This window comes from Rattus norvegicus, chromosome 1 (assembly GCF_036323735.1).
Source record: "Rattus norvegicus strain BN/NHsdMcwi chromosome 1, GRCr8, whole genome shotgun sequence".
NCBI classification, from domain to species: domain Eukaryota; kingdom Metazoa; phylum Chordata; class Mammalia; order Rodentia; family Muridae; genus Rattus; species Rattus norvegicus.
Window position 1 is genome coordinate 75,163,379 of NC_086019.1, and position 14,358 is coordinate 75,177,736.

Genomic DNA, 14,358 nt, shown 5'->3' on the forward strand with positions numbered 1-14,358 from the left:
TGTATAGTGTGTTCACTGCACTAGATTCAGTCTTCAGTACTGCAAAACAAAACAATCAGAAATGAGAAAATCATCCAAAGGAAGACTTAACAAAGATACCCCAGAATTTTAACTCTAAGACAACAGCACAGAAAGGAGGACCCTCACCAGATATCAGATGCAGAAATAGAATTATCCAGAAAATATGAAAATTCTTAACCTATAGTCACCTAGCACATGTCAATCTAAAGGAAATAGATTTATATGTAAGTAATGGGAATGTACATGAAGGAGTGTCCTTTCAACAAATGGTATTAGAACAACACAGTCTACGTGCAAAATAAAATGAACTGGCTCCTATAGAGTGACACCTGAGGTTGTCTTCTGGTTCCCCACACACCTGTGCACACACATGCATTCACACTCATGAAAAGATGTTAAACATTATTCATCATTAATAATATGAAAATAAAAACAAAGGACTTTGGATGTGGTTCAGCTGGAAGAATGCTTGCCTAGCAAGCAGCCAGCTCTGGTTTAGTTCTAGCATCACATGCAAATGAAGGAAGGAAGGAAAGAAAAAAGGAAGGAGGAAGGGATGGGGAAGGGAAGCAGCAAAGGAGGGAGAGAAGGAAGGATGAAGAGATGGAGGGAGGGAGCAAAGGAGGGATGGAAGAAAAAGGAAAGACGGAAGGAGTATAAAACCTACTCCTGAGTGGCCTTAGGATTCAGATGTGAGTACACAGTGGAAAGAGAAAATCGACTCTTATAAGCAGGTCTCTGACAAAACAGACACTCCTATGCATGTGTATAACCCTATGTGTATACTCATATGCAAATAAAATAAATGTAATTGAAATTACAAGTATATATGTATGTTCAATTCACACTTGATTTTTTGAGATGGAACTTTATATCTATGTATCTGGATACATAGGGTACTACTGGGCCCTTTGAAATAACTGATGAAATCACTAACTGACTATATCAAGAAGTCCAAAGGGAGACTTTACCCAACATCTAGACTCTTTAGAGGGAAACTAAGAAATCAAGATACACACAAAAAATTGGAGACAATTCCAAAGTTCTAGATAGAGCTTGTAGATGGCAAGGATTGAATTATGGTGATGTGGGAAAAGGCTTGGGGAGAAATGACGCTGTGCTCTAGAAACACAGTCTCCTGTTTTGACTGATAAAATAGTCAGAAGTTAGACCCCACTGACAAGGGCCAAAAAGCCCACTGACACGGTGTATGTTCTTCAAAAGATATTGTATCTAAGAAGATAAATGAACTGCCATCACATAGTTCTAGGTCATACCTTCTTGAAGACATCTCTACTGGGTATAACAAAAACAAGAATAATCTGTGATTACATCTCGCTAAAACAGATTCTCAACCTGTGGTCATGACCCCTTAAAGATCGAGTAACCCTTTCACTGGGGTTGCATATCAGATATTCTGCATATCACATACTTTCATTAAGACCCATAACAGTTAGCAAATATACAGCAATAAATTAGCAATGAAAAATTTTTATGATTAGGGATCACCACAATTTGAGGAACTATATAGAGACACAGAATTAGGAAGGTTGATAACCACTGAGTTAACATAATCTATAACTTTGATTCTCTACCATTCTGGTCTCCTGTTCTACAAGATACCCATCCTAAAGCCACCTCAAAACTTTGTATTGTGAGAAAATACCTTCAACTTTTAATTATATTACAAATGACATTCTTGTTTAAAATATTTGGATTCTTTTTAGTGTGTATGTATGTATTCATATGCTTCTTGATATGATTTTTGTGTCTGTGAGTCTGTGTGTGTGTGTGTGTGTGTGTGTGTGCGTGTGTGTTTACACATGCATGTGCTTGATGTGTGTGCATAGGCCAAAAGAAGGCATCAGTAGTCTGGAACAAGTTACAGGCAGTTGTGAGCCACTCATCTGGGAAATAAACATGGGTCTGCTGGAAGAGCAGCAAACATTCTTAATCACTGAGCTGTCTCTCCATCACCACAAAGTACACTCTTTGGCAGTATTAGAAGTGGGAGGGTCAACAGGTTGGTGGTATTTCTTAGCAATCTTAAGAGGTATAACCTCATTGAGAGCCACCAAGTTCCAGTGTGTGCCTACTGCAAAGAAACTATCTCCGAGTAGCTCTTAGGAATCTGATTTCCTATCTAGTATGTTCCCCCCAACCCCACCTCTCTCTCTCTCTCTCTCTCTCTCTCTCTCTCTCTCTCTCTCTCTCTCTCTCCTCTCTCTCTCTCTCTCTCTCTCTCTCTCTCTCTCTCTCTCTTCTGGAACATTTTCCTATTTTTTTAAAAAATACATCCAATTGGGCTTCACATCTGCCTTGAAGCCACAAATTCTAGTTTTGCCTGGGTGGATGAGGTTTGGTTTCTCCAAAAAGAACTTCCCAGACAGTTGCCAGTGTGGTGTGGAACTATGTTCCTACCATTAGTGACAACTAGATCATACACTGTAGGAAGAAGTAAAGTGTAAGAATCCACATAAGACTTTTGCTCAGGTTACCATAACCGCAGCAGTCCCTCTTCTCTCATGGGCACTGTAAGAAATGAATTGTTTTGGTCCATTTTCAGTGTGCTCTGAACTTAAAGATCATCAAAGAATCAAAGACTGAAAGCAGGAAGCCCTAGGTCATGTCTCCTATAACTTCTGCCTGACAGTTTGCAGAGTTACAAAGTTACAGGCAGTCTTCCTGTGAATGATGCTGAAAAGAGAAAAGGGGCAGTCTCAACCATGAATATTCTTTAGATGAGGCTTTGCTTTCTGAAATATGATGGGGAAATTTGTGAAAGAATTTAAATTGCAGAATATGGGAAGGAGAACTGTGAAAAGCTGTCTCTTGGACTTGGCACAGTTGTTGTACACCCAAACCCACAGTGGCTGTGGTTCCATGAACAAACTCAAGCTGTCAACATTCTATCATGAATGGAAGAGAAGGTGACAAGGTCCCACTCCTAACTGAGGAGCTATTGGCACTTGATAGCTACTGAGATGTGAACCTGTCTTCATACGGAGGGGGCATACTTGGTAGTTGACAGTGATCAAATGAGTGACCCCACAACTGTTCACGTATACTAACTGAACTATACTTAGCTTAAAATTTCATGAGCAAGTTACATACTTTAAGAGAGAAACAACAAAGAGGGGAATCAAACTCAGAAGGAAATAATAATAGGCAAAATACAGTGAGAGAGAGAGAGAGAGAGAGAGAGAGAGAGAGAGAGAGAGACAGAGACAGAGAGACAGAGACAGAGACAGAGACAGACTCAAAGTCAGTAGATTCTTTGAGAATAACTATCAGGTACAATTAACATATATAAAATAAGCCATGCAGTGGTGGCATACACCTTTGCTCCCAACATTTAGGAAGTAGAGTCAGGATTATCTTTGAGTTCCAGGCCAGCCTCATCTACAGACTGAGTTACAGGACAGCCAGTGCTACACAGAGAATCCTTATCACAAACCAACCAACCAACCAACCAACCAACCAACCAAACAAACAAACAAAAACTTAACCTTGTTGGCACACACCTTTAATCCCAGAACCCAGGAGGCAGAGGTAGTTCTATTTCTAATTTTGAAGCAGGTTAAGAGTACAAAAGGAGACCATGTCTCAAAAACAAACAAAAAACAAACAAGCAAACAAAACTTAAAAAAGGAAAATTATTATTTTTTAAAAAGCAGGATACATGGCACTCCAGATACCGCCCGGACCTGAAGGGGCTGGATCAACAGTTCTCTGCACCCAAATCCCATGGTAGGGAGAGCTAAACTTTCAGAGAGGCAGACACGCCTGGGAAGCCAGAGAGACTAAACTCTGCCCACATTTCTGACTCCAGAGGAAAACACATAATGCCATCTGGGACCCTGGTGCACAGGGGCTCCTGGAAAAGGTGGCGCAGGCCCTCCTGGTTGCTGCCCTCACAGAGAGCTCAAAAGCAGCCCCCCACGAGCAATTTGAGCTGTGGGACCACAGTTAAGACCAACTTTTCTGTTCCAAGCAACCTGCCTGGTGGACTCAGGACACAGGCCTACAGGAACAGCTGAACACCTGTAGACAGGAAAGACTACACACCCAAAAGCAGAACACTCTGTTCCCATAACTGGCTGAAAGAAAACAGGAAAACAGGTCTACAGCATTCCTGACACACAGGCCTATAGGACGGTCTAGCCACTGTCAGAAATAGCAGAACAAAGTAACACCAGAGACAATCTGATGGCAAGAGGCAAGCTGTGCTAAGAGGAAAACTCATAGCTCTGAGTGCCTGCAGAAAGAAACAGGAGAGAGCATATGTTACCAGCTTGACAGCACACCTAAAAGCTCTAGAACAAAAAGAAGCAAATACACCCAGGAGGAGTAGAAGGCAGGAAATAATCAAACTCAGAGCTGAAATCAACCAAGTAGAAACAAAAAGGACCATAGAAAGAATCAACAGAACCAAAAGTAGGTTCTTTGAGAAAATCAACAAGATAGATAAACCCTTAGCCAGAATAATGAGAGGACACAGAGAATGTGTCCAAATTAACAAAATCAGAAACGAGATGGGAGACAACTATAGAATCAGAGGAAATTCAAAAAAATCATCAGATCCTACTACAAAAGCCTATATTCAACAAAACTTGAAAATCTGCAGGAAATGGACAATTTCCTAGACAGATACCAGGTACCAAAGTTAAATCAGGAACAGATAAACCATTTAAACAACCCCATAACTCCTAACGAAATAGAAGCAGTCATTCAAGGTCTCCCAACCAAAAAGAGCCCAGGTCCAGACAGGTTTAGTGCAGAATTCTATCAGACCTTCATAGAAGACCTCATACCAATACTATCCAAACTATTCCACAAAATTGAAACAGATGGAGCACTACCGAATTCCTTCTATGAAGCCACAATTACTCTTATACCTAAACCACACAAAGACCCAACAAAGAAAGACAACTTCAGACCAATTTCCCTTATGAATATCGATGCAAAAATACTAAATAAACTTCTGGCAAACCGAATCCAAGAGCACATCAAAACAATCATCCACCATGATCAAGTAGGCTTCATCCCAGGCATGCAGGGATGGTTTAATATATGGAAAACGATCACCGTGATCCATTATATACAGAAACTGAAAGATAAAAAACCACATGATCATTTCATTAGATGCTGAGAAAGCATTTGACAAAATTCAACACCCCTTCATGATAAAAGTCCTGGAAAGAATACGAATTCAAGGCCTATACCTAAACATAGTAAAAGCCATGTACAGCAAACCAGTTACTAACATTAAACTAAATGGAGAGAAACTTGAAGTAATCCCATTAAAATCAGGGACTAGACAAGGCTGCCCACTCTCTCCCTACTTATTCAATATAGTTCTTGAAGTTCTAGCCAGAGCAATCAGACAACAAAAGGAGATCAAGGGGATACAGATTGGAAAAGAAGAAGTCAAAATATCACTATTTGCAGATGACATGATAGTATATTTAAGTGATCCCAAAAGTTCCACCAGAGAACTACTAAAGCTGATAAACACCTTCAGCAAAGTGGCAGGGTATAAAATTAACTCAAATAAATCAGTAGCCTTCCTCTACCGAGAAAGAAATTAGGGAACTGACACTCTTCATAATAGTTCCAAATAATATAAAATACCTTGGTGTCACTTTAACCAAGCAAGTAAAATATCTGTATGATAAGAACTTCAAGACTCTGAAGAAAGAAATTGAAGAAGACCTCAGAAGATAGAAAGATCTCCCATGCTCATGGATTGGCAGGATTCATATAGTAAAAATGGCCATTTTACCAAAAGTGATCTACAGATTCAATGCAATCCCCCTCAAAATACAAATCCAATTCTTCAGAGAGTTAGGCAGATCAATTTCCAAATTCATCTGGAATAACAAAAAACCCAGGATAGCTAAAACTATCCTCAACAATAAAAGGACTTCTGTGGGAATCACTATCCGTGAACACAAGCAGTATTACAGAGCAATAGTGATAAAAACTGCATGGTATTGGTACAGAGACAGACAGATAGACCAAAGGAACAGAATTGAAGACCCAGAAATGAACCCACACTCCTATGGGCACTTGATTTTTGACAAAGGAGCCAAAACCATCCAATGGAAAAAAGATAGCATTTTCAGCAAATGGTGCTGGTTCAACTGGAGGTCCACATGTAGAAGAATGCAGATCGATCCATGGTTATCACCCTGTACAAAGCTTAAGTCCAAGTGGATCAAGGACCTCCACATCAAACCCGATACACTCAAACTAATAGAAGAAAAAGTGGGGAAGCATCTCGAACTTTTGGGAACTGGAGAAAATTTCCTGAACAAAACACTGATAGCTTATGTTCTAAGATCAAGAATCGACAAATGGGATCTCATAAAACTGCAAAACTTCTGTAAGGCAAAGGACACTCTGGGTAGAACAAAACGGTAACCAACAGATTGGGAAAAGATCTTTACCAATCCTACAACAGACAGAGGGCATATATCCAAAATATACAAAGAACTCAACAAGTTACACCGCAGGGAGACAAATAACCCTATTAAAAAATGGAGTTCAGAGCCAAACAAAGAATTCACAGCTGAGGAATGCCGAATGGCTGAGAAACACCTAAGGAAATGTTCAACATCTTTAGTCATAAGGGAAATGCAAATCAAAACAACCCTGAGATTTCACCTCACACCAGTGAGAATGGCTAAGATCAAAAACTCAGGTGACAGCAAATGCTGGCAAGGATGTGGAGAAAGAGGAGCACTCCTCCATTGTTGGTGGTATTGAAGACTGGTACAAGCATTCTGGAAATCAGTCTGGAGGTTCCTCAGAAAATTCGACATTGAACTACCTGAGGACCCAGGTATACCTCTCTTGGGCATATACCCAAAAGATGCCCCAACATATAACAAAGACACATGCTCCACTATGTTCATAGCAGCCTTATTTATAATAGCCAGAAGCTGAAAAGAACCCAGATGCCCTTCAACAGAGGAATGGATACAGAAAATGTGGTACATCTACCCAATGGAATATTACTCAGCTATCAAAAACAAAGACTTTATGAAATTCATAGGCAAATGAATGGAACTGGAAAATATCATCCTGTGTGAGGTAACCCAATCACAGAAAAACACACATGGTATGCACTCATTAATAAATGGCCATTAGCCCAAATGCTTGAATTGCCCTAGATGCATAGAACACATGAAACTCAAGAGGGATGACCAAAATGCGAATGCTTCACTCTTTCTTCAAAAGGGGAACAAGAAAACCCTTGGCAGGGAATAAGGAGGCAAAATTTAGAACAGAGGCAGAAGGAACACCCATTCAGAGCCTGCCCCACATGTGGCCCATACATATACAGCCACCAAACTAGATAAGATGGATGAAGCAAAGAAGTGCAGGCCGACAGGAACCGAATGTAGATCTCTCCTGAGAGACACAGCCTGAATACAGCAAATACATAGGCGAATGCCAGCAGCAAACCACTGAACTGAGAACGGGACCCCCGTTGAAGGAATCAGAGAAAGGACTAGAAGAGCTTGAAGGGGCTTGAGACCCCATATGTACAACAATGCCAAGCAACCAGAGCTTCCAGGGACTAAGCCACTACCCAAAGACTATACATGGACTGACCCTGGGCTCCAACCTCATAGGTAGCAATGAATATCCTAGTAAGAGCACCATGGAAGGGGACGCCTTTGGTCCTGCCAAGACTGAACCCCCAGTGAACGTGATTGTTGGGCGGTGGGCGGTAATGGGGGGAGGATGGGGAGGGGAGCACCCATATAGAGAGGGAGGGGAGGGGTTAGGGGGATGTTGGCCTGGAAACCGGGAAACGGGATGACAATCGAAATGTAAATAAGAAATACTGAAGTTAATAAAGATTAAAAAAAAGAATAAAAAAAAGCAGGATACACAAAACCAAAACAGAATAGCAAATAGAGTATCCTCAGTTATCTTCTTGGAGCTTTATCACATACCATTAATTAACACTTTCAACCCAACAAAACTGATGATTTTGGTTATCTATACAGATTCTTGGAGAAGAACATTCTTCACTTTTCATTTCTTTTTAAGAGTTTTTAGTTCCAGCATTGGATATCACTCTCAGGGTTTTGAGCAGTTTGGCAAGTATGCTTGTCACCATCTAAACCTTCAACCCCTAAGGGAAATGTTGAAGCCTAACTCTACCAGGTGAAACAAATTCTTTCTCCAGACTTCAGATTCCAGCATCTTTTTCAATATGTTGGTTCAAAACAAACTCATCTTGTCCTTCTAGATGAATTTTACACACACACACACACACACACACACACACACACACACACACACACCCCTCACAGGAGTGGAGGGATTCAGGGTATGCACAAGCATACACATTTATGCCAGTACCCCAACTGCTTGAGGCACAGGCTTCATGCTGGAAGTGGTAACACATATTTAATAGAAAAACACATTGTACCATTTAAAAACAATACACTATAAACATTAAGTGTTTTTTTTGGTTGTTTTTGTTTTGTTTGTTTGTTTGTTTTCTTTTTATTGTTGTTATTGAAGTTGAGGTTTAATGAAGCATTGGCTGTCCTGAAATTTACTTTGTAGAAGAAGTAGATTTCAAACTCAAGGAGACTTTCTGCTGGAATGGGGTTCATTGTGTGACACTATGACTATTTTCTTATTTATTTATTCATTTTTAATATTCCTTTTAATTAGGCCTTTGAGGTCTCTCACAGAATCTACTGACTTTTTTTTTATTCTACTCTCTTTCCTTCGTTCATTATTATTTCACCTGGTTTTGGTGCTAGGTCAAAGGTATGAGCCATCATTCCAGGATAAATAATTCTTAATGTTGGCCAACAGTTAATTTCCTGACTTTGATATACTGTGGTTCTAAACAACACCACTTTTATTTTCAGAAAACAAACCCTGAGTTATTTGTGATAAATATTACAGATAAATTTGCAGGGTCTCTATTACAAAATTATGTAAACTAAGTCGTATAAAACTGCAGAAATAGTTAGGCATGTAAGCTAGCTGGTAGCATGCTCGATTAGTATCTACAGAGCCCTGGATTCCATCCCTAACAACAAAGAAAATCAGATGTTGTGGAGCAAACCTGTTACACCAGATCCTGGGAGCTGAAAGCAGATGGATTAGAAGTTCAAGGTCATCCTTGGCTACACAGTGATTTCTCAGCTGCCCATTGTACTTGATACAGACTCAAAACACGGAACAACTCCAGTAACATCAAAATTATTGAGAATTATATAGCCTTACTGTTTGTGATGCAAGGGTTGGCAGCTTCACATTTCCTCCCTCATGGAACACCTGGTCTGCTCCTTCTGAGCTCCCGCTCTGCTGCTGAAAATCTTTGTTGTCTTTTCCTTGAAGCTACCTAACTCCAGTATCTGCCTTGATTATCACATTACATTTTCCTGGTGTTCCGGTAACTACATGGTTTCCCTTTAAAAACTAATTAAATCTACGACAGTATCTTTTTGAGATATTAGAGGTCAGGGAGTTCATATATTCCTTTAGAACTGGCACAACAACTCAACACTCCGGCCAACAGTAAAGAGCAGTTTTTATTGATATGAAAGCAATTTTTGTCCACGCATTTACCTAATAGCCAAGAAACAAAAAGTGTGAGTCTTTAAAGGGTGAACTCAGGTAAAGATCTCAGACACAAATACTAGTGTACCTGCCTGGTTCTCTGTGGGTTCTCCTGGTTATTGGTCTCACAAACATATAAATAAATATAAATATAAATATAAATATAAATATAAATATAAATATGTATCTCTACATTTTCAGTTGTCCAATCCTCACTATGCCTACACATTATTTATTTTCTCTTTGTATCTGAAGGGCCTCACTCCCTGGTCTTTTAATGTCTCCAGCCCCGCTAACAGTCTCTTGTGATCCCTCTACTTACTTCAAAGTTGAAAAAAAGCCAGATTAAGTTGTTAGGGATGTCTGTGGATCCAGCTGAAGCAAGTGTTTGAGGATTTGGACAAGTAATGATTTTTGTTTTCCTGCAAAAACAAAAAAGAAAAAAAAAGTTAGAGTCCTGGCTACCCTGCTAAAGTGAGTCCAAATAACCATGAGAAAGGATGCAAACTTGTTCTGGTTGCTCTGGACATGAGGGAAGCAAATGGGAAGAATAACGGATGCACACATACTGGCTCCTCAAATAACAAAGCCAATAAAAACATACAAGAGAGGGGTTGGGGATTTAGCTCAGTGGTAGAGCGCTTGCCTAGCAAGCGCAAGGCCCTGGGTTCGGTCCCCAGCTCCGAAAAAAAGAAAAAAAACATACAAGAGAAATGAAGCAGAAGACAAGACTTGCTGACTCACTGCCCTAGGTTAGTTCTTAATATATGGCAGCAGCTGAAACTGGGAAGAAACAGTCTATGTTGCTGTGTGATTGGCTAGTGCTTCCCTCCTTCTCATCGGTGGTGGTGGTTGGGGGAGGGAGTTTGGCAAAAGGAAAGCAGACATGATTGATGTTGAAAGTTTGGTGTAGCTCTAAACCCTCAGGTCTTGGTATTCTATAGGCAATGGATATTGCAGTGAATCTGGGTATTTAGGGTTCCTGATGAATCCAGGTAAGGGATCTCCAAGGCTTCTGACTGTACAGATGGACCCCTTCATCCTCCTCTTATCATTTTATGTGTATCGTCATTATTTAGCATTTAAAAGGAGGGTATAAATGAGGGTAGACAGTCCGTCTCTGACACCAGTCTTCAGTGATCAAGTTAGTCCAAATCGGGCTCTTTCTACATCAGAATCTGAAATGCTAGGATTACAGATGTGTACAACACTTGTGGATAAATTTCAAACTCTGTCATTACCATGGCTCTTCCTTTTCTTGACTTAGGCTGCCAATATCAACTGCGTTTTGAAAATATTAAGTGGGAAAGGGGCCAGCCATGAGAAGGCTCAGCTGATTGTACTTGACTTCAAGCCTTGAAGACCTGAGTTGATGGAGGAAAGAGAAATTTACTTTTGCAAGTTTTCCTCGGACCCACTATCCAGTCATAGATGGATAAATAACTGTATTAAACATTTAAAAAGTTAAGTGGTAAATCTCAGAAATAAAGAACTCATTAGTATTAAATAGCTTTTACTGTGTATTATTCATGTTGCTCTATTTTATTATAAGTTATTACTAATAATTTATTATACTCAATATATATTAAACTTCTATAGGTGTATATATTGAAAAAATTTATGGAGTTCCATTTAATCTTATTCTCACACATCCACTGGGAAGCTTTGCATGGACATAGGTGATCAATGTAAACATCTCTCTCTCTCTCTCTCTCTCTCTATATATATATATATATATATATACACACATACATACATACAATGGGAATATATGAGAATATATATACATACAATGGGAATATATGAGAATATATATACATACAATGGGAATATATGAGAATATATAATGAGAACATATAATACATACATACACACACACACGCACGCACACACACACACACACACACACACACACACACACATATATATATATATATATATATATATATATGGAAGATGGGTCAGGCTTATATCAACTTTGAATTGATCAAACCTGCCTTATATCTCCTTGTATTCCCTGTTTTTTGTAATCAAGGCTGGCTTGATGTGAAACACAATTGTGGTCCTCGAGTATGTCAGGCAAGTGCTCCACTACCAAACTAGAACTCCACACTGTTCTCTCTTCAGTGTGTCCAGTGTTGTCACTGTAGTGCCACCCTTACTCTCAAAAAAATACCTGCTCCAAAGTCCAAGAACCTGAGTTCAATCCAGTGGACACAGTTTGTGGAAGGAAAGAACAAGAAATGACTCTCCTGAATTATCCTCTGTACTGAACACACACACACACACACACACACACACACACACACACACACACACTTTTTAAAAAAGAGGATTATTTTAAATGATCTTTTCTTTCATTGTGAGGGTTTTGGTGGGTTTTTTGTATGTTTGTTTGTTCATTTGTTTTTGGACCTCTTTATTGGGCTATTTTCTAGCTTACAAAGACCTGGGAGTAGAGAGAGATATTACATCTTTTGCATTTTTTTCTTTTGATTCTACTGAGAGGACAATTGTTCTTTCTTTGTTGAGTACGATGGGAGGAGTCAGTCACCAGTGATACCTAGAACACTTGGCTGATTTCTGCAGACAGGTGTGAGTGAAAACAGGTTCTCAGTGAAGGTTACAGATGCCCAGATGATTCTAGCTTACTGAAACCTGGATTAAGGATGGTTAAAGATGTAGACCAGTGGGTCTTAACCTTCCTAATGTGGCAGCCCTTTAATAGAGTTCCTCATGTTGTTGTATCCCTCAACAATCACATTACTTTTATAACTACTTCATAACTTCAATTTTTCTACTGTTATGAATCATCAGGTAAATATCTGATAGGCTGATTATCTCATTTCAACCCCAACACACAAGGGATCAAGACCCAAAAGTTGAGAAAAGCTGATCTAGGAAGTCTGTCTACACCCCCTTCAATACTATAATTTTGCATATTATACAGGTATTTATTTACTATTAGACATATTTATTTATTTACTTATTATTTATTTATTGAATAAGAGAATAATTTTCAGGAGTCAGTGCTCTCCTTCCATGTATTGGTCCCAGGAATTGAATGCAGATCATCAGGCTTGATGGCAAGCACCTTTACCAAAGGAGCCATTTTGCTGGCCTTCCACAAGCATCTGTAACATCTCTCAGATTTACATGGAGTCTTGGCATGTGATGACATATCTTATTCATTAATTTAGTTATGTTATCTAAAGATATATGAAATTGAAATTATGTATGGAGAAGTTCCTTGTTTTTTGTGCCCTCCCGATGTCTTGTGAGGTTCTTGCTTAATGTCCTAGGAGTTCTGACATTGTTAGCTGAGTGTGGACCATTTTTCAGGAGATTCTGGGAAAACCTGCAATGAGGAAGAGTTCTGGGGTGCCCAGTCTTGCTCAGAAATACATAGGTGTGACACTGCTCCTTTTCGTTATCTTCTCTGTGAGGAGTTACTGTGGCTTTGGAGTTATGTCCAACTTTGGAGTAATTGTCCATTTCCTGCAGATTTTTAAGTTTTGTTGAATATAGGCTTTTGTAGTAGGATCTGATGATCTTTTGAATTTCCTCTGATTCTGTAGTTATGTCTTCCTTTTCATTTCTGATTTTGTTAATTTGGACACACTCTCTGTGTCCTCTCATTAGTCTGGCTAAGGGTTTATCTATCGTGTTGATTTTCTCAAAGAACCAACTTTTGGTTCTGTTGATTCTTTCTATGGTCCTTTTTGTTTCTATTTGGTTGGTTTCAGCTCTGAGTTTGATTATTTCCTGCCTTCTACTCCTCCTGGGTGTATTTGCTTCTTTTTGTTCTAGAGCTTTTAGGTGTGCTGTCAAGCTGCTGATATATGCTCTTTCCTCTTTCTTTTTGCAGGCACCCAGAGCTATGAGTTTTCCTCTTAGCACAGCTTTCATTGTGTCCCATAAGTTTGGGTATGTTGTACCTTCATTTTCATTAAATTCTAGGAAGTCTTTAATTTCTTTCTTTATTTCTTCCTTGATCAGGTTATCATTGAGTAGAGCATTGTTCAACTTCCATGTATATGTGGGCATTCTTTCCTTATTTTTATTGAAGACCAGCTTTAGCCCATGATGGTCTGATAGGACCCATGGGATTCTTTCTATATTTCTGTATCTGTTGAGTCCTGTTAAATGACCAATTATATGGTCCATTTTGGAGTAAGTACCATGAGGTGGTGGGAAGAAGGCATATGCTTCTGTTTTAGGATAGAATGTTCTCTAAATATCTGTTAAATCCATTTGGTTCATGACTTCTCTTAGTCTGTCTATGTCTCTGTTTAATTTCTGTTTCCATGATCTGTCCATTGATGAGAGTGGGGTGTTGAAATCTACTATTATTTTGTGAGGTGCAAAGTGTGCTTTGAGCTTTTGTAAGGTTTCTTTTATGTATGTAGGTGCCCTTGTATTTGGAGCATAGATATTTAGGATTGAGAGTCCATCTTTGAGGTATATGAAGTGTCCTTTCTTATCTTTTTTGATGACTTTTGGTTGAAAATTGATTTTATCCGATCTTGGAATGTCTACTCCAGCTTGCTTCTTCACACCACTTGCTTGGAAAGTTGTTTTCCAGCCTTTCACTCTGAGGTAGTATCTGTCTTTCTCTCTGAGGTGTGTTTTCTGTAAGCAGCAAAATGTTGAGTCGTCATTGCATATCCAGTTTTTTAATCTATGTCTTTTTATTGGGGAATTGAGTCCATTGATTTTGAGAGATATTAAGGA

General features: G+C 39.2%; 1 protein-coding gene across 1 annotated transcript in view; it reads right to left on the reverse strand.

Annotated features, from left to right (window-relative positions):
* Nucleotides 1-10,048, reverse strand: part of Nlrp4a (NLR family, pyrin domain containing 4A) — an 87,005-nt gene extending 76,957 nt beyond the window's left edge. Inside the window, exon 1 of the mRNA NM_001106220.2 lies at nt 9,947-10,048. The gene's annotated coding sequence lies outside the window, so the exon portion shown is untranslated. The remainder of the gene's footprint in view (nt 1-9,946) is intronic.
* Nucleotides 10,049-14,358: the final 4,310 nt, after the last annotated feature.